Source organism: Meriones unguiculatus, chromosome 17 (assembly GCF_030254825.1).
Source record: "Meriones unguiculatus strain TT.TT164.6M chromosome 17, Bangor_MerUng_6.1, whole genome shotgun sequence".
NCBI lineage: Eukaryota > Metazoa > Chordata > Mammalia > Rodentia > Muridae > Meriones > Meriones unguiculatus.
The window spans coordinates 52,029,916-52,050,007 of NC_083364.1; the positions used below are offsets into that span (position 1 = coordinate 52,029,916).

Here is a 20,092-nt window from a genome sequence, read left to right on the forward strand (position 1 = left end):
AATGCGGTACCCTGAGCTTCCCCACCAAGAGTCTTTCTCAGGCACTATACCAAAATAAAGGACTCCTATACTCTTAATTGGCTTAATAAGTGTGGTATTATTTTAAAATTTTGTGTGTGAATAATTTTAGTGCTTCACAGAATACCTTGGCTTATGTCATGGTAACAAAATAAGCAAAACAATGAAGTAATAGCTAAACCTATAGTAATGATAATAACGATGCTATTACCATTCTATAGTAATTAGAGTGAGCATCATTAAATTCCTAATTGGGGTTTTCTCCACCATTCCCACCTGCCTGTACCACAGCTACTCATGGCCTTAGAAGCTACTAGAGTACATAGGAGATCACATTGATTTTAGTGGGATTTTAGTGGTTCAGCTTTCATGAGTTATCACCCATGCTAGGGTAAGACATTTCCGTGATACTGCTAATTTTAAATCACCCTATATTCCTGTTGGTAATCCCAACAAACTCATTGGTTTACAAATCTGAGCTTGGATGAAATCTTTCTTTTATCTGTTATTATCCCATTGACAGAAAACAGTCATTTCTGTATGTCTTCCCAGAAACGGGAACAACATCTGGGTTCCTTGTCATTGTTTACCAGATTTTAATCTTTCCTAACACATTTCTCCACATTAAATTCCCTATATTATACATATTTGATGTGAGTAATATTTTCCTGGCTACATTGCCTGAGAATCAACCATCCCATTTTCATGAGTCTTCATGGGGCTATAATTAATGTTTTTCTCTGATTACATGTCTATTCTTGCCAACTTTCTGAGTCCCCAAATTAGTACCTTGCATTTTTTATATGTATAAATGCAGGATATTAGGAAAGCCAAGGGGCAGCTATTTGTTTGCTGTTAAAACTAGTAGATGAAAAAATTATGGACGTGTGGATATTTATACCTTTTCTCTTTCTAGTTATTTTTGTTTTGGCCATAATACAACATTTATGACACTTGGAGAATAATTTTTTTTTGTTTTATATCCAAAAGTAAAGATAAATAAACACAGACTTTAAAGACAGGCTCAAATTAATCCCCAAAGTTCCTATATTTAGTTAGAGCCAGAAATTTCTGCTTCAATGGGATATTCCCTAAGTATTGAATAGTAAACTATCTTTGGATACATAGCCATAGCCATCTGGAGTCCGCAGTCTCTTGTCTTTGGCATGACACTGATCTGCAGTACTTTAGAATCCATTGTGTTATGTCACTTACTCACCTGTATTTCTGGCCTTCAAATTGCAGTGATGTGCATGTCAAAGGACCCTGAAGCCTGCTTTAGCAATCTGTCTCATAAGAATGAATATTCCTCTGGTTCATAAAACAGAAAAGAATTAGAGGTAAGTGAAACACACATACACACATACATACACAGACACACACAGATACATACACATACATGTGACCACTCATAAATTCACATGCATGACTGATAGCATGATGCACACTAAATGTAAAAAAGAAAATACAGCAGAAATTATGCTACAACCCTTTTATGATGAGATTATTTTATCTATTGCCCTCTACAGCTACTCAGTTTTAGAGAAGCCAGATACTACACTACGTGAACAACCCTTTGGAAAGACGCACAATGACAAAGAAGAAAAGCTAAAGCTTCATATCAATTCACACGAACAGCTCAGAAACAGTTTCTCCAACCACTTCAGAGAACATATCCTTGGCAAGACCTTAACTGAAACACCACAAGAGACTCTGGAGCCATAGTCATCTACCTGTGCTTCTCACAGACTCTGCGCTTCTGGAAACATTTGTTATACAACAGCAGAAAACCATGTTAGTCAATCCACCACCCATGACTAAATACCTAGTAAAATCAACTTAAAAGAGGAAGCTTTATTCTACCTTATTGTAATGAGTTCCAATCAAGTTCACTTGTCCATGCTGCTTTGGGGACTGTAGCAGAAATGATGTAGAAGAAAAAGTTTGATCATTTCAGAGTGGCATGGAATCAGAGAAGAAGATGAATGCCCAAAATTCTGATAGTCACTTCAGGGATACACTCTTTATTGACCTTCCTTCTAGTATGCCCCATTTTCTAAAGATTCTGTCACTTCCAAAAGCATCACAGAACAGAAACCCATCTAGCTCCTAGCTCTTGTTGAGCATTTCGGGTAGATATCATAACAAAAATTAACAAGCTTCTGCCCCAGGCATGACTGAGGAAGAATGGAAGAGGTTTAATTATAGAAGCTAAGGCATCTACAGAAAAGCGGAGATCAGAAACAGGTTGCCTGCAGGAAGGGCAAGGCTATGTTTTCGTTTCTACACCCAGTGAAGGGTAAATGAGTGTCAAGTGCATTGTTCTAGTACCACGAGCCAGTACCTCTCCTACACTTTTAAGTTCAGTCTTCAAAATGTATTTAAACCTGCTAGAACATTTTCACTCTCCCCCAACTCAGCAAGTATGAATTCATATTGATATGCGACATAGCCAAGACAGTAGTTTGTTCATCTTCTCCATCTTGATAGCGGTCATTAAGCTGGTTTGTGTCTGATTTCTGTCATTTTCAATGAAGGGTTCTGACTGGTAAATATTCTGTGTAGAATCGGCCTCATGCCTCACTCCTTAAATTTTTGCTTTTATGCTGTCTTTCTTGCCAAGGTCAAGTTGACTGATTCTGAATCTCATGTTAGGCCACATTTCTGTTTCTCAAAGGGAAGGCTTAACATGCTGGAAGAAAATAGCATTTTGACTAAATGATCTGCATTTATTCCAGGGTAAATTTCTCCTACAGTGTATGGTGTTTTCCTACATAACTTAGCTAATCAAGCACTCTCTGAGTTCTTAGCCATCCATCCAAGCTGAAGTTGCCTGAACAGTTATTGTGGAAAGCAACACAGTAAACAAATATCACACATAAATCCAACAAATATATGTGTGTGTGTGTGTGTGTGTTCATTCTAATGTGCAATTTCTCCATCTTTGTTACACTCAGTGCAAAAGGGTCTTTAGGAACATACACTTAATCCCGAAATCTCCCTCCACCCAATTTGGGACTGTAACAAATTGGGATATTTTCCAGTGATCCCCTTTCCTCACATTAACAGACACCATTGTCATTTTTCTCTTAAGTTCCCATTATGGTTTGAGTCTAAAATATCTCCTATGAGCTAATAATTTGAATGCATAGCACCCAGCTTATAGCTTTATCATATTTTAAAATTTATTTGTGTGCATGTGTGCGTGTGTGCCTGTGTGTGTATGTGTGTGTATGTGTGTATGTGTGTATGTGTGTGTAATGGAGGTCAGAAGACAATTTGTAGGAATCCGTTCTCTACTTCCGTTGTGTGGTCCTAAGCACTGAAGAGGTCAAGGTTGGTAGCTGGTGCTTTTCCTGGCTGACCCATCTTGAAAGGATGCAGCACTTTTAGTAAGTAAGGCCTGCATGGTGCAAGCTGTTCAACAGGAATAGGCCTGTGAAGGTTATAGGTGCCCCTATTTCAGGTCTGTCCTCATTGCTTTTGATCCACTGAGATGTAAACAAGCCAACAAGCCACACCACCATGGGACCAACCCACTCTGCCATGCCTTGTGAGCTCTGAGGGACTGCAACCCTCTGAAATCATGAGCCAAGGAAACTTCTCCTCTAGTTCTTTCTTTCAGGTATCCTAGTCAGAATGACACAAAATTAAGTCCCAGTGTCTACAAACATGTTGTGTAGATAACACAGTTGAAAACTTATACTGATAGACAAAGGAAAAGAAAAAAAGAAAGGAGTCCACTCCTAGCTACTCCCTGTCATGTAATGTTTAAATTTACCATTTTGCTGAATATTTTGCTACACTAACTCTAAGTTGACTGTGATAGCAATGCATATGCCCACTCAATCCCTCTTTGTTTTTAATTAGCATATAAACAATAGGTGTCTCATCACATTTTTTTATACATGCTTAGTGTTAGTTGACCAACCTCCCTAATCTTCCCCGGTTCCGTCTCCCCACTTAGACCCTCCAGGATTCTCTTTTGCACTTCTACCTCACACGTATTCTGTTATCCTCTCCATCACTCTTCTTAAAATCTTTCCCCTCCACTTCCTGAATACCTGTTGATAGGAATGTTTACTAGTGCAACCACAATGGAAGTCAGCATGGAAACTAGGAACAGAACTATCACATGTCGTGCCTATACCACTCTCAGGCTCATGCACAAGGGACTGTACAACACACACACAGATGCACATGCTTCCGATGGTCATTTCTGCTCTGTATCTAATAGGAAAGGACAGAATCAGCCTGGATATTTCCATAACAGACACATGGTTAATAAAATTGTCAGACACATATACAATGAAATTTTATTCATCCATAAAGAAAATTGAGAGGACTGAGACTATAAAATTGGCAGGAAAGTGGATGAAACCGGAAAATCTTACATTAAGTGAGGTAACCCAGGCTCAGCAAGATAAATACTACGTTTTCTCTCTAATATGAGGATCCAAGTCTCTACTTTTTATATGTGTGTGTTTATATGGAAAGGACTGTAGGTAGAAGTCTCTATAAAAATTCAATCCTTTAGTTACCCTGGTGACCATTCACTAAATTTGCCCCTGAAAGAAAAATCCAAATACTTCTACCAATAGCATTTCCTTTTATTTAAATAAACTCAAAGAAACCAGGTTACAACTAAGTTCAGAAGAACTGACAAATATTAAATGCTCTTCTACCATAATGGTCAAGATTATAAGACGGATGGCTTGAATGCCAAAGTTTGTCCATGGCCAAAATACACAAACACTGGGATGAGTATAATAACCACCTCAGACTTGCTGCTGTCAGGGTTGCCTTAATGATATTTAGAAAGCAATTAAAATGAGATATGCATATGTCTGTATCAAATATATCCCTATACAAATCATACTGAACTCTGATTTCATATCTTTCAACTCACTACAGGAGATGCATAATTCAAAAAAATTGAGCAAGTTAGTTTTTTCCCACATGTTGAGTGAATGAAATTAGATCAACTTGATTCCAGAGGGTGAGTATCCCAGTGAACAGAACATGAATCCCCTTTGAGGGATGTTGTACCAGGTTGAAAGGTGTTCCTATATTTTGCAAACACATTGAGACACACTCTAAAAAGTATAACAGCCAATACTCAGAGACAAGAAGATAATCAAGTGGTCAGAAAAAAACTCTAAATGCTGAAAATTTTTAACACAAAATTTAAAATAATCACTTGTTTGTTTGTTTGTTTTCAAAGAAATAAAACTAGGGAATTTAGAAACACAAAACAATAATAACTTGGAAAAAAACAAAACAAAACAAAACAAACAAACAAACAAAAAAAACAATAATAACTTGGATCCTGGTTAGTCAGAAAGAGTCTCCCAGAATGAAGCAAGAGAAACAAAATGGTGGGGACATTAGGATGGAAGACAGGAAACAAAGGATGTGTGTGTGTGTGTGTGTGTGTGTGTGTGTGTGTGTGTGTGTGATATCTTATGTTCCTTAAATGATAACCCAGGAAAAATAATCATTCAAAGTGTATAATTACAATTACCTAAAATTATAAAAGCAGATGAATTTTAACCATCATGCATAAGGCTATATATTTAAAGAACAACATTAAAAACAAAGAAAGAATGTCCCCAGACAGTAAGATGAGGCATCATTTGAGAGATGCAAAGATACTATAGAGTTGGAAGGGAGCTGAAGGAGCTTTACCAGATGTCGAGAATATTCTACAGCTTGACTAGCCAGAGAGACTTTTATTTTGTGGTGATTTATTTAGCTACAGCCCATTTCATATATGTTTCTGTATTTTATTCTATTTCACAAAATCCAATAAAAATATAAAGCAGATGTGATTGTGCTGCTATAGAATAATCTCCAGAAACAGAGTCAAATAAGATAGAGCACAGGACAGCAGGCAGGATATGCTCATCTCTGTGTTTTTAAAGCTCACATACTCATATACATGATTGTATTGTACAGGCATTTTTAAAGACACATAATACATTTAATCTGGCTTACTGACTCAAAGCAGAGACTAGAATTCTGCTGTCTATGGCTAAAGAACTAATTTGCATTTTTATACTTTTATTGTGAAGATTACTTGTATAATTGTATTTTAACAATAAAAAACTAGAAATAAACTATGAAAGCAAAATAGGATTGCCAATAGATGAAATTATTGTTTTCAAACAAAACAACTGCATTTTCAATTCTTAATTTTTAACAAGATTTTTAAACCAGATAAGTAAAGTTAATTCCCTTTAACTGTAGCTTCTTTGTGGCCTGTGGTTGAAAGCTTTGCATCTGCATTCCAATGGAGACCTATTAATAATAAGAAGCAAATTTAGGGTGAACCAAATGGCTGAATTCAAAAGTCAGCCATAGATTGTGAAATTATACATTAGGCTCTTAGTAACATGGATAGTAGACTGTATCAGAATCCAATAATATTGGTGAGCTGTGCTGCCAGGGCTATTAGAACAAAGCATTTATGCCCTTCAGGAATTCAGCAGTAAGGGGATGATAACATCCACAAGGTGTAAAGAAAAAGTTCATGAAAGGTTTCTGAGCCAATATTGCAGGTTTAGACACATGTCCTTAATCGTTTTCTCATCTCCTTAATTCAATAACCACTTAGCAAAGACATAACAACAAACTCTGAGGAAATCCAAAGAATCATTATGTCTTACTTAAAAAAAAACAAAACAAAACTGTTCTCCACAAAATTGGAAAATCTAAAAGAAATAGAATATTTTTTTGATAGCTACCACTTACCAATATTAAATCAAGACCAGGTAAACAATTTAAATCGACCCATAGCCTCTAAGGAAACAGAAATAGTATTTATAAGCCTCCCAACCAAAAAAAAGCCCTGGGTCAGATGGTTTTAGCTCAGAATTCTACCAGACTTCCAAAGTAGAGCTAATACCAGTAGTTCTCAAACTATTCCATTAACTAGAAACAGAAGGAACATTGCCAAACATTTTATAAAGTGACAGTCACCCTGATCCTTAAGCCACAGAAAAATTCAACAAAGATAGAACTTCAGACCAATCTCCCTTATGCACACTGATACATGACTTCACCACCTCCTGTAGCCAGGTGGGACTTCCAGTGGAGGGGGACACCAACCCAACCTTAAAACCTTCAACCAAGTTCTTGTCTTGCCTATAAGAAGTATAGGGAAAAAGATGGAGTAGAGATTGAGGGAATAGCAAACCAATGACTGGCCCAACTTGGAGCCCACCCCATGGGAGAACAGCCAGCCTATGTCAGTATTAATGATACTCTGATACTTGCAGACAAAGAACCTACCATGGCTGTCTTCTGGGAGGCTTCATCCAGTAGCTAATGGAAACAGATACAGAGATCCAAAATCAAACAACAGGCCAAGTTGGGAAGTCTTGTGGAAGAGTGGGAAGAAGGTTGAGGGAGCTAGAGGGGCCAGGGACCAGCCTCAGTCAATTGTGGGTCTTGAGATTGGGAAGAATGGATCTGAATGAGAGAAAATCACTTCACACACAGGGGCAGGTGCAAGCTGACAGACAACACATTTCAAGAGGAGTCATGTTCTCAGGAGGCCATCTCTCTGGTATCTGCTCATTTTTCTCCCCCTCCTCCTCTTCTCTCTCCTCCTCCTTCTCCTTTTCCTCCTCCTCTTCCTCTTCCTCCCCTTCCTCCTTCTTCCTCTTTCTTTCTTTGTCTTTGGAGCAGAGAGTCAATCCCAGTCTTTTATTATTAAATCATTTCCTTATACATTCTTTCTACACCATCAAAAACCTTTTTTGGCTTTTCTCAGAATATTGGCTTTTCCACAAAAACCCAGAAATGAGAATAAAGAGAATACAACAAGCTGTACTCTATATACATGGTACAGTGATTACATTGTAAGCGGGAATATTCAATCATTAACTCCGTGCTTTTCTCAGACAAACCTTTACATCCTAGGTCATCTGGGCAAAATCTTGAGGTTACAATAAGTGCTAAACAAACTAGACTATTCTTAATCCTCAACTGCTGTTTGCAGCTGAGCAAGTTCTTTCTGAGCTCTTTCTAAACATCTTTTTTAATAGGAGTGATCTTTCAAAGAGTCTGCAGCCACTTCCTCATATACTATTCAAAGCTGTTGTAATCTCTTTATCCTATCCCAAGGAGTCATGTCCATGGGAAGTTAGCACAAGTCCAGTAGTTTCTCTAGGGTCTAATTCCTCTCTGATTGCCCCAATCTGGGGGACTGAATTGGAATTCAAACACTTCCTGATATTGTTTGATATCCATGAGCTAACTAAAGTTTTTCAGGGAAAAATGAGCACAAAAGGCCTCTATAAATGCAATTTCTTATTCAGATAATCCAAGACACACTGCCTTTACAGCCAGGAGGAATATTTCCTCCATAGTGGTTGTTTCTGACCCATTTCCTTCTCTCCCAGCTCTTCCATTGACTAGGATTGAATTGGCATTGACTAGGTTTGAATTAGAGGAAAAAGATGGAGTCATAGTAAGAAACAAAGCAGGTAGACATATAGGGAAAAGCAAGGCCATTTGTGGACTGGTAATCCAGAGATATTTTCTCCAGGGTGACAGTGCTCCAGCAGCCAGAACTGTGTCAAGCTGCAACCATGTCATACCTGACATGGAAGGGTCAAGGACACCACAAGAAGACCTTGGTAGTAAACTAACATGGGCCCATGGGGGGGCTCACAAGACTGAACCAACAACCACAAGGCAGGGACAAGCTGGACCTATACCCCCTATACATGTGTAGCAGATATGCACTGGTCAATATGTGGGTCCCCTAACAATGGGAGTAGGGGCTGTCTCTAACTCCATCGCCTTCCTCTGGATCCCTTTCCTCTAGCGGGGCTGCCTTGTCAGGCTACAGTGGGAGGGGACACATTTAGTCCTGCTTTGATTTGAGATGCCAGGATGGGTCAGTACCCTTTGTTGTTCTCCTCTTCTCTAAGAAGAAGGGGGAACGGGGTTCTCTAAGGGAGGAGGTATGAGGGTTGGACAGGGAGAATAGGAGGGAGGAGGCAGTAAAGTGATTAAGTAAGTAAGTAAATAAATAAATAAATAAATATGAAAAAGACACAGTAAAACAAAAGAGGTAAAGAAAAAAGACAGCATCAAAACTTTGGGAGTTCAATAAAAATAGGTAAAATGTAACTGACTTAGTAGGCCTAGGAAAATTAATATTTATATAGTATTAGATAAGAGAGAGTCAACCAGTTTGTATGAGGGTATCCAAAAGACATGGGAACTGCTTTTTGGAGCTGGTTAGGGGAGAGGGGTGAGAGAGAAATTGAGACAAAACAGCATTCTCTGAAGACAGTTTCTTGTAGCCATCCAATAGGAAAGAGGGTCCCTTCCCAGCTAACAGGTACTATGAGAGTGTGTCTCCTAGTAATGTCAGAAGTTACACCCATAAGGTCTCATCAACATGATGTCTCAACATGAGCTGAATAAGGTCCACAGCAATAAATGGATGGAAGAGGAAAAGCCTGACAAGCCTAGACAGTAAGGAATTCTGAGTGTGGGAGATATAGTCTTTCCTAGGGAAAAGTACATCAATGGGTTATCCAACACCCAATATCCATCCCTGAAAACATACTTACAAGTAAGTATGTTGTATAAGGGAGGTTTGAGGTGAAAAGTGGCATAATCAGAGAAATGTCATAAAATGCAATAAAAATAAATTAAAAATGCACCAAAAAAAAAAAACAAACAAAAACAAAAAACAAAAAAAAAAAAAAGAAAGAAAGAAGCAATAGGTGCTGTATCCTGCCTGGTGATATTGTCTACACATGAGCAATAAGAACTTGAATCTGTTTTGTATTAGCAGATTCAACTGTGAAAGAGTTTATCCGTGTAGTCTTGCCTCTGTGGAAAGCTTCATCACCAGCTTGCTGAAGGAGAGTGGAATGGAAAGCTCTCAGCAGTCAAAGATGCTTTTTAAATGGAGTCAAGCCAGGAATAGTACCAAGCACCTTTAATCCTATCTCTGTAAAGGCAGAGGAACGTGTACTTCTGTAAGTCTGAAGACCCCTTGGTCTGAACAGGGAGAGCCCCAATTCCAGACTGACTAGGACTACACAGTGAGGCCCTGTCTAAAAATTAAAAAAAAAAGCTATTACACTATTTAAGAGGAAATAATTATACATTGATCTACAGGTTCTTTCCTCCATCCTACTTTGCTGAGCAATTTCTTCTACTCTGGGAGATATCTGGAGGCTTGTTCCCTACAGAAATTAAAAAAACATGAATATCCACTTTTATAAGCCAGGCACAAATTAGATCTGGTATAGGAAGAGGATCGAATAGTTAATGAATCCTCCTGAGTACCTCCTGTAACAAACCTACATGATTTGTTGGTGTGGTCCAAAGTGCAGACTCTTGTAGCCTTCTATGGGCATCTTAGATTCTCATTCTTAATATTAAGAAGACAGTGACTTTCAAGTACCAGAAGGAAAGTTATCATAGAATGGCTGTCACCATATTTCCTAGTAATCTCTTCGACTTTACTATGCTTAAACCCCTGCATATATCTATGCATCTTATGGGTTAATTATGGGTAAACTGGACTTCCTCAAAAAGCAAACACTTTTTCTGGAAGTGTTCTCCCTTTACGTGACTCAGCAGAGGGGATAACAGGAAGAGAAAAAGCATAATCCTCTTCTTTACCAGGGCCAAAGCCATTGCAGCTCAACTTGGCCTGCTGTCCTCCTAAAGAGCATGTTTATGTTCCTTTCTTGTTCTTATTAAACCCTTGAATGATTGACCTTAAAAAGAAAAAAAGAAGATAGAACTTAAAACACAATAGAATCTTCTACCAAAAAAACACTCTGAATTAAACAAATATGTAGGAAAGAAGTGAACAAATACAGTAACTGCCTGAGGGGAAAAAAAATTGTCATTGGCATTCCCAGAGAGGTGACAAAATGCTGCAACCATAAAAGAGGAGTGAAGGGGAGTCCAAGATGGTGGTAACCAGCTCCCACCTCATCTGAGGGGCAGAGGATCTAAAAATCCAAAATTGGTGAGTGAAAGGGCAGCTGAAGCCAGAACTTCAACACTGAGGTTTTCTGGGTGAGAGGGGACAACCCGTGTGCTGAGACCATTTGGATCCAGGTCACCTATGGACATCTCCTGGGTCTGAGAGAGGCCTGAGAATTTTCAAACCCCCTTGCCCCAAGCACAGGCTTTGCTGCTTGTCAGGGAGGCAGCAGTGGTTTCCCCAGGCAAGAGCCTCCATGCTGAGGTAGATGCCGCAAGTACAGGTCTCCCTGCCCAGCAGCAGAACAGGGGGCACCGCTGAGCTGACAGATCTCCCACACTTTCACTTGCCCCTGTGGGCCCAAATCTGAGAGTAGAGAGCAGGGGGAACCCCTGTGCTTTCCTGCATAGGCCTGAGAGCCAGTGAGTGTGCCTTCAAGTTAGTGCATACAGAGCCCCAGATCCAGGGTCCCCCTACTCTAACAGCCAGGTATATGATCCCTCCCACCCACACCCCCACTGTGGGCAACATAAGGATACTTGGGCCAGTGTTCTCAGCATCGAAGGTCCTATTCTGTGGGTCTACCAGTGGAGTCCAGGCAAACAATTCCTGGAGACAAGATGGTGCAACCCAGACAAATCTGAATGCCTGGAGGACAGTACTACAGGCTTGTGGGCCACTGAGACATTCAGGGCACCTGTGAATGAGCATTGCACCTGTGAACAGCACCAGCACACCCTTCTGCACTTAAGCTCCACCTTTCTAGACATCTACATGCTCTAGCAACCTGTCCTTCAAGGCACACGTCCACACTCACTCCCCCGCTTGCACACATGTGCCTACAACCTTCTTGCCTTAGCTACAACTGAAACACCAACATCCACTGTCAAACCAGTGGGCCTCTCTCATCTTCCTGAAGAATACTTCAGACTCCAGAGACAGATGGATGCAGTCTGAAGTACAGACTCCAGGAATAAACAGGTAAGGTTACAGATAAGCAGATGGCTAGAGGTCTGCATAAGAACACAGCCAACAAAAATCAGGACATCATGGCTTCACCAGCAACCCCCCAAAACAATGGAAATTCTAATTCATTGGAAACAAAGGAAAACAGTCTCAAATTTATACTTAACCAGTTATTAGAGGCACACAAAGAGGAAACAAACAAAGCTCTCAAAGAAATACAGGCAAATACAGCCAAACAAATGGAGGCACATGTAGAGGCACAAGTAGAAGCATACAGTGAGGAAATGAACAAAGAAATAGAGGCCATCATGGAAAGACAGGAATCCAAATTCAAACATATGAAGGAAATTATGCAAGACATGAAAACAGAATTAGAATCAATAAAACACACACACACACATACACACACACAAAGAGAAAAAAACCCTGGAGCTGGAGAACTTAGGGAAAAGATCAGGAACCACAAAGGTAAGCATCACCAACAGAATACAAGAGTTGGAAGAAAGAATCTCAGGTGCTGAAGAAACAATTGCAGAAATTGATACATCTCTCAAAGAAAAAGTAAAATCAGAAAAGTTCCAAACACAAAACATCCAAGAAATCAAGGATGCCATAAAAGACAAAAATCTAAGAATAATAGGACTAGCCAAAAAAGAAGATTCCAGACTTCAAGGTCCAGAAAATACTTTCAAGAAAATCATAGAAGAAATTTTTTCCCAACTTAAAGAAAGAGATGTCGATAAACATATGAGATGCCTACAGAACACCAAATAGACTAGAACAGAAAAGAACACATCATAGTCAAAACATTAAAGAAAGAACAAAGAAAAATATTAAAAGCAGTAATGGAAAAAGGTCAAGGAACATATAAAGGTAGACCTATCATAATCACAGCAGACTTCTCATTAGAAATTATAAAGGCCAGAAGGGCCTGGGCAGATGTCATGCAGACTCTAAGAGACCAGAGATGCCAAACCAGACTACTATACCCAGCAAAGCTTTCAGTCCACATTGATGGAGAAAACAAAATATTCCATGACAAAACTAAACTTAATATCTACACAGCAAACCAGCCCTACATGAGACCCTGGAAAGAAAACTCCAATCTAACAAAATCAACTACATGCAAGAAAATACAGGATATAAATTATTTCACAACAAAAAAAATTAAAAGAAAACAAGTATAGAAACACAGTAACACCACCAACTCTACAATAAAAGAAACTAACATTCATTGGTCACTATTATCTATCAATATCAACGAACTCAACTTTCCAGTAAAAAGACACAGACTAACAGAATGGTTGTAGAAGCAGGATCGAAAATTTTGCTGCATCCAAGAAAGACACCTCTGCAACAAAGATAAACACTACCTCAGAGTAAAGGGCTGAAAAAATGTTTTTCAAGTAAACGGACCCAGAAAACAAGCTGGAATAGCTATCCTAATATCTAAAAAATAGACTTTTCAACCAAATTAATCAAAAATGATGAGGAGGAGCACTTCATTTCCCTTCAAAGGAAAAATCCACCAGGAGGACATCACAATCCTGAATATCTATGTCCCAAATACAAGAGCACCTACATTTGTAAATGAAACATTATTAAAGCTTAAATCACACATCAATCCAAATACCTTACTAGTAGGAGACTTCAACATCATACTCTCACCAAGGGACATATTATCTAGACAGAAGCTAAATAGGGAAATAATGACACTTACAGAGGTCCTAAATCTAATGGACCTAATAGATGTCTACAGAACTTTTTACCCAAACTCAAAAGAGTATACCTTTTCAGCACCTCATGAAACCTTCAAAAATTAACCAGATAGTCTGGCACAAAGCAAAAATCAACAGATACAAGAAGATCAAAATAATCCCTTGTATCCTATCAAGCCACCATGACTTAATCTAAACCTCAACAATAACAAAAAGCCTACATACAAATGGAAACTAAACAACTTTCTACTTAATAACAACTGGGTCAGGGAAAAAAATGAAAAAAGAAATTAGAGACTTCCTAAAATTCAATGAAAATGAAGGCACAACTTACCCAAACTTATGGGACACAATGAAAGGAGTGTTAAGGAGAAAGTTCATAGCACTAAGTGCCTTCAAAAAGAAGTTTCATAATGGCACACCTAAAGACCCTAGAAAACAAGAAGCAGACACACCCAAGAGGAGCAGATGATTGGAAATAATCAAACGCTGAGCTGAAATCAATGAATTAGAAACAAAGAAAATAATTGAAAGAATCAATGAAACCAACAGCTTGTTCTTTGAGAAAATCAACAGGATAGACAATCCCTTAGCCCAACTAACTAAAAGGCAGAGAGAAAATATCCAAATCAGCAAAATCAGAAACGAAAAGAGGGACATAACAACAGACACTGAGGAAATCCAAACAATCTTTAGGTCCTACTACAAAAGCCTATATGCCACAAAATTTGAAAATCTAAATGAAATGGACAATTTTCTTGATCAATTCCATTTACCAAAATTAAATCAAGATCAGATAAATAGATTGAACAGTCCTATAACTCTCAAGGAAATAGAAACAGACATAAAAGGTCTCCCTTCCAAAAAAAGGCCAGGGCCGGATGGTATTCGTGCAGAATTCTACCAGACCTTCAAAGAAGTGCTAACTCCAATTCTCTTCAAACTATACTTCAAAATAGAAACAGAAGGAACGTAAGCAAACTCATTTTATGAGGTCACAGTTACCTTTATATCTAAACCACACAAAGATCCAACAAAAAAGAGAACTTCAGACCTATCTCTCTTATGAACATTGATAAAAAATATACTCATTAAAATACTCACAAACCTAATCCAAGAACACATAAAAAGATATCATCCACAATGACCAAGCAGGCTTCATCCCAGGCATGCAGGGGTGATTCAATATAAGAAAATCCATCAATATAATCCACCACATAAAGAAACTGAAGGAGAAAAACCATATGATCATCTCCTTACCTGTTAGAAAAACATTTGACAAAATCCAACACCCATTCATGTTTAAAGTCTTGGAGAGATCAAAGATAGAAGGCACATACCTAAACATAATAAAGACCATATATAGCAAGCCTATAGCCAACATCAAACTAAATGGAGAGAAATTTAAATCAATCCCGCTGAAATCAGGGACAAGGAAAGGCTGCCCACTCTCTCCATATCTCTTCAACATAGTACTTGAAGTCCCAGCTAGAGCAATAAGACAACTAAAGCAGATCAAGGGGATACAAATCAGAAAGGAAGAAGTCACAGTATCACTATTCAGGGATGACATGATAGTATATATGAGCGACCCCAAAATTCAATCAGCGAACACCTTCAGCTCATAAACACCTTCAGCAAAGTGGTTGAATATAAAATTAACTCAAAAAAATCAGTAGCCCTCCTGTATATGAGAGACAAAAGGTCTGAGAAAGAAATTAGGGAAACTACACCCTTCAAAATAGCCACTAATAACATAAAAGTACCTTGGTGTGACTCTAACCAAGCAAGTGAAAGCCCTGTTTGAGGAAAACAAAACAAAACAAACAAACAAACAAACAAAAACACAACAACTTCAAGTCTCTGAAGAAAGAAACTGAAGAAGATATCAGAAGATAGGAAGATCTCCCATGCTCATGGATCAGTAGGATTAACATAGTGAAAATGGCCATCCTGCCAAAAGCAATTGACAGATTCAATGCAATTCAAAATACCAACACAATTCTTTACAGAACTTGAAAGAACAATTCTCAACTTCATATGGAAAAACAAACAAACAAAAAACCAGAATTGCTAAAACAAACCTTTAAAAAAAAATTGTCTGGAGATAGCACCATCCCTGTTTTCAAGCTGTACTACCTAGCAATAGTAATGAAAACTGCATGGTACTGGCATAGAAACAGAATGGTGGATCAATGGAATGAAATAGAAGACCCAGAAATAAAACCACACACCTATGGATACTTGCTTTGACAAAGAAGCCAAAACCATATATATAAAAAAAAAAAAAACAGCATATTCAACAAATGGTACTGATGTAACTGTTGTCTACTTGAAGAAAAATGCAAATATATCCATATTTATCACCCTGCACAAAATTAAAATCCAAGTGGATCAAAGATCTCAACATAAAATCAGATACACTAAACCTCTTAGAAGAAAATGTAGGGAAGAACCTTGAACTCATTGGCACAGGAGACAACTTCCTGAACAGAACACCAACAGCACAGGCTCTAAGATCAATGAATGGGACCTCATGAAACTGAAAAACTTCTGTAAAGCAAAGGATACTGTCATCAGAACAAAATGACAGCCTACATACTGGGAAAGGATCTTCACCAACTCTTCACCTGACAGAGGGCTAATATCCAGAATATATAAAGAACTAAAGAAGTTAAAAAACAACAAATCAAGTAATCCAATTAAAAAATGGAGTACAGAGCTAAACAGAGAATTCTCAATAGAGGAATGTAGAATGGCAGAGAAATACTTAAGGAATGTTACACATCTTTAGTCATCAGAGACATTCAAATCAAAATGAACCTGAGATTTCACCTCACACCCATCAGAATGGCTAAGATCAAAAACTCAAGTGACAGCACATGCTGAAAAGTATGTGGAGAAAGAGGAACCTTACTCCATTGCTGGTGGGAATGTAGACTTGTACAATGACTTTGGAAATCAATCTGGCACTTACTCTGACAATTAGGAATAGTCAAGATCCAGCTATACCACTCCTAGGCATATATCCAAAAGATGCTCAAGTATACAACAAGGACATTTGCTCAGTCTTGTTCATAAGCAGCTTTATTTGTAATGGCCAGAATCTAAAATAGCCCAAATGTCCCTCAATTGAGGAATGGATACAGATATTGTGGTACATTTACACAATGGAATACTACTCAGTGATTAAAAACAAGGAAATCATGAAATTTGCAGGCAAATGGTGGGAACTAGAAAAGATCATCCTGAGTGAGTTATCCCAGAAGCAAAAAGACACACATGGCATGTACTTACTTATAAGTGGATATTAGACTAAAATCTGTACACCTAAAGAAGCTAAGCAAGAAGGAGGAGCCTGGGTAAGATGCTCAATCCTCATCCAGAAAGGCAAACAGGATAGACACTGGAAGAAGGTTAAAACAAGTAACAAGCCAGGAGTTTACCACAAAGGGCCTCTGAAAAACTCTACCCAGCAGGGTATTGAAGTGGATGCTGAGACTCAGAGCCAAACTTTGGGCAGAGTGTAGGGAATCTTATGAAAGAAGGGGGAGCTAGAAAGACGTGAAAGGGTTTGGAGCTCCACAAGGAAAACAATAGAACTAAAATGTCTGAGCACAGGGTTTTTTTTTTCCTGAGACTGGTACTCTAACCAAAGACCATTTATGGAGACCTAGAACTCCTACACAGGTGTAGTCCTTGGCAGCTCAGTGTCCAAGTGGGTTTCCTAGTAAGGGGAACAGGGGCTGTCTCTGACATGAACTCACTGGATGGCTCTTTAATCACCTCTGACTGAGAGGGAAACAGTCTACCAGGCCACAGAAGACCATGCAGCTAGTCCTGATGAGACCTGATAGGCTAGGATCAGTTGAAAGGGGAGGAGGTCCTCTCCTATCAGTTGACTGGGGGAGGGGAATGGGGGGAAAAAAAGAGAGGGAGGGTGGTATTGGGAGGAGATAAGGGTGGGGGCTACAGATGGAATACAAAGTGAATAAATTGTAATAAATGAAGTAAAAAAAAAATTGGAGTGAAATGCCACAAAGATTAACAGAGCATATGTTTTGAGATTAGAAACAAGAGCAGAGTTCAAATCGCTAGAAAAGGATAAAGTACTGGAGGGCTGTTTGACAATAGAGTGAAAAGATACAGAGGCAAAAAAATAGTAGAAAAACTGGGGGGGGAGGGGCATAAAGAAGAGAATGAACAGAAAGCCAAGAAAAATTGCTACACAAAATTTCCAGAATGTACGAGATAAGTCTCTGTTACTAAAATACAAAGGCAGAAAGACCTTACTGAGCAGAAGCTGTAGATAGAAGAACTCAGGAGTCTTCATTCTGATATTTCAGAACACAAGGCGGGGGAAAAAACTCTTTATAGACTCCTCAGAAGAAAAATATCATGGATAATAAAGGCTTTCAACTTCACAACAGGAGGATTTACAAGCAAAAAAAAAAAAAAAAATGCTGTGTCATAAGGAATTCTAATTGAAGATGACTTCTATCCTAGAATTACCTCCAACTCAAAGCATGTGAGGGCAAAATGACATTTTCAAGAAATAAACCATTTTCCCCTCGTTAAACTGCAGGGGTCTTGGGTTGGGCCAGGCAAATGATACTCTGATATGCTTGCAGACAGGAGCCTATCAGAGTTGTCCTCTGAGAGACTCTACCCAGCAAAGGTTCAAAACAGATGGTGAGACTCACAGCCAGACATTGGGCAAAGAATTGGGAGTCTAGTGGAAAAGTGGGGCAAAGGATGAAAGGTCCTAGAGGTGACAGGACCTCCACAAGAAAACCAACAGAGCCTACTAACCAGCCCAGAGGGAGCCTTGTGGAGTCTGAAGAACCAACCAAGGACAATGCATGGACTGGATGGACCTAGGTCCTTTACATATATGTTGCTGATGGGCCGCTCAGGCTTCATGTGGATTCACTAGTAAGGGGAGCAGGGGCTGTCTCTGGAATGGGTTCTTGTTGCTGGCTTTTTGATCGCTTCCTCTGTTGAGACTGCCTGACCAGGCCACAGAGGAGGACAAACTCAGTCCTCATATGACTTGATAAGCTGAGGTAGGTGGGCTCCCCTTTTCTGAGGCATCGGAGAGAGGGGATGGGGAAGGGAGGGCGGAATTGGAAGGAGAGGAGGGAGGGGGCTATGACCAGGATGTAAAGTGAATAAATAAATTAATTAATTTAAAAAAGCCTCATCCGTATGGATGTAAAAACAAGAGAGGAGTGACATGGGAAAGAGGGGTCCCTACCAGCCAGGATCAAATGAAGTAGCTCCAGAGCAGACACCCTTAGGTGTGAGCTGGAAAGGAGCAGAGATTGGAGCCTGGTGAATCTAGACACAGACAGTCTGGTGACATAACCATTTTCCAGCACCCGGGAGAGAGCTCTGGACAGGCAGGCCCACATAAGAAGCTGGTGATCTTGAAAACAGGTTAAGAAGCTCCTGCTGTCTTTTCCAGGTCTTAGTGCCAAAGCCCGCTGTCCAGAACATTTATCTCCTTGCTGCAAAGTGTTCTGATCTGGCTTACTTCTAAGAGTAAAAACAAAACCACTGGGAGCCTAGCAACAAGGAATACAAGACAGTCCTGCTGATCTGTGCTTAGTAGTTGGCTTTGTAGAAAAAAAATTTCAAATTAATAATTAGGCACAGACTTCCTAGAATTCAACTCAGGGTCTCTTCTAAATATTTTGTCACTCTTATAAACTCACAGGGCACAAGCGTCTCACCTCTAGACCCTGCTAAGCTCATCTTGCCCTGGATGCCCTCAGCTAAAGATGGCAACCACATTCTCTTCACAAAACTGAATTTAAATTTTTTTTTTAATTTAAGTATTTTTTTTGATATTACATGTAAAAACATGCCTTATCATGAAACTACCAAGAAACCATGAAAAAACTCAAGGAGACTTCCTAAACGTTAGACTGGAGTCTGGAAGATTCTATCAGCTTCCAGGGAGAAGGTCGAACTCAGAGAGACTCAGCAATCAGAACGGCTGCTAAGCTGATGGAGGACAGGCTTAATGAGAAGTAGGGAGAGGGGCAAACTCAGCAAGATTCTGAACACCTTTGTGAAGGATTCAAAAGGTGTCTATTGTTTTTTGGATTGTACACTTAACATTTTATGCATAACTTCACCTGTGGAAAACAATGAAGGCTGCAAATACAGCATTGCCCAGAGCATAAATTGGAACTCCCTATATAACTTGGCAGCAACAACAACAAAACACTGTAGAAATTTTGATAAAAAGTAGTGTATAAAATATAAAAACTGATAAATCAGAAATTAACAGTTAAAAAAAAGTAGGAACCAAAATTTATCTTTCAGATGTGATACTTGTGCAACTGACAGTTTTACAATTGGAGATAAAGTTCATTGGCGTAAATAAAATTCACATTATACTACATAATTA

At 39.0% G+C, this 20,092-nt stretch overlaps 1 protein-coding gene across 20 annotated transcripts in view; it reads right to left on the reverse strand.

The window, feature by feature from the left end:
* Hhla2 (HHLA2 member of B7 family) overlaps window positions 1-20,092 on the reverse strand; it is a 143,211-nt gene that overhangs the window by 104,350 nt on the left and 18,769 nt on the right. For 2 of the 20 annotated variants that reach the window (XR_009586993.1, XR_009586990.1), the window contains exon 3: window positions 1,238-1,329. The exons of the other annotated variants lie outside the window; for them this stretch is intronic. The gene's annotated coding sequence lies outside the window, so the exon portion shown is untranslated. The remainder of the gene's footprint in view (window positions 1-1,237; window positions 1,330-20,092) is intronic. 20 annotated transcript variants of the gene reach the window in all.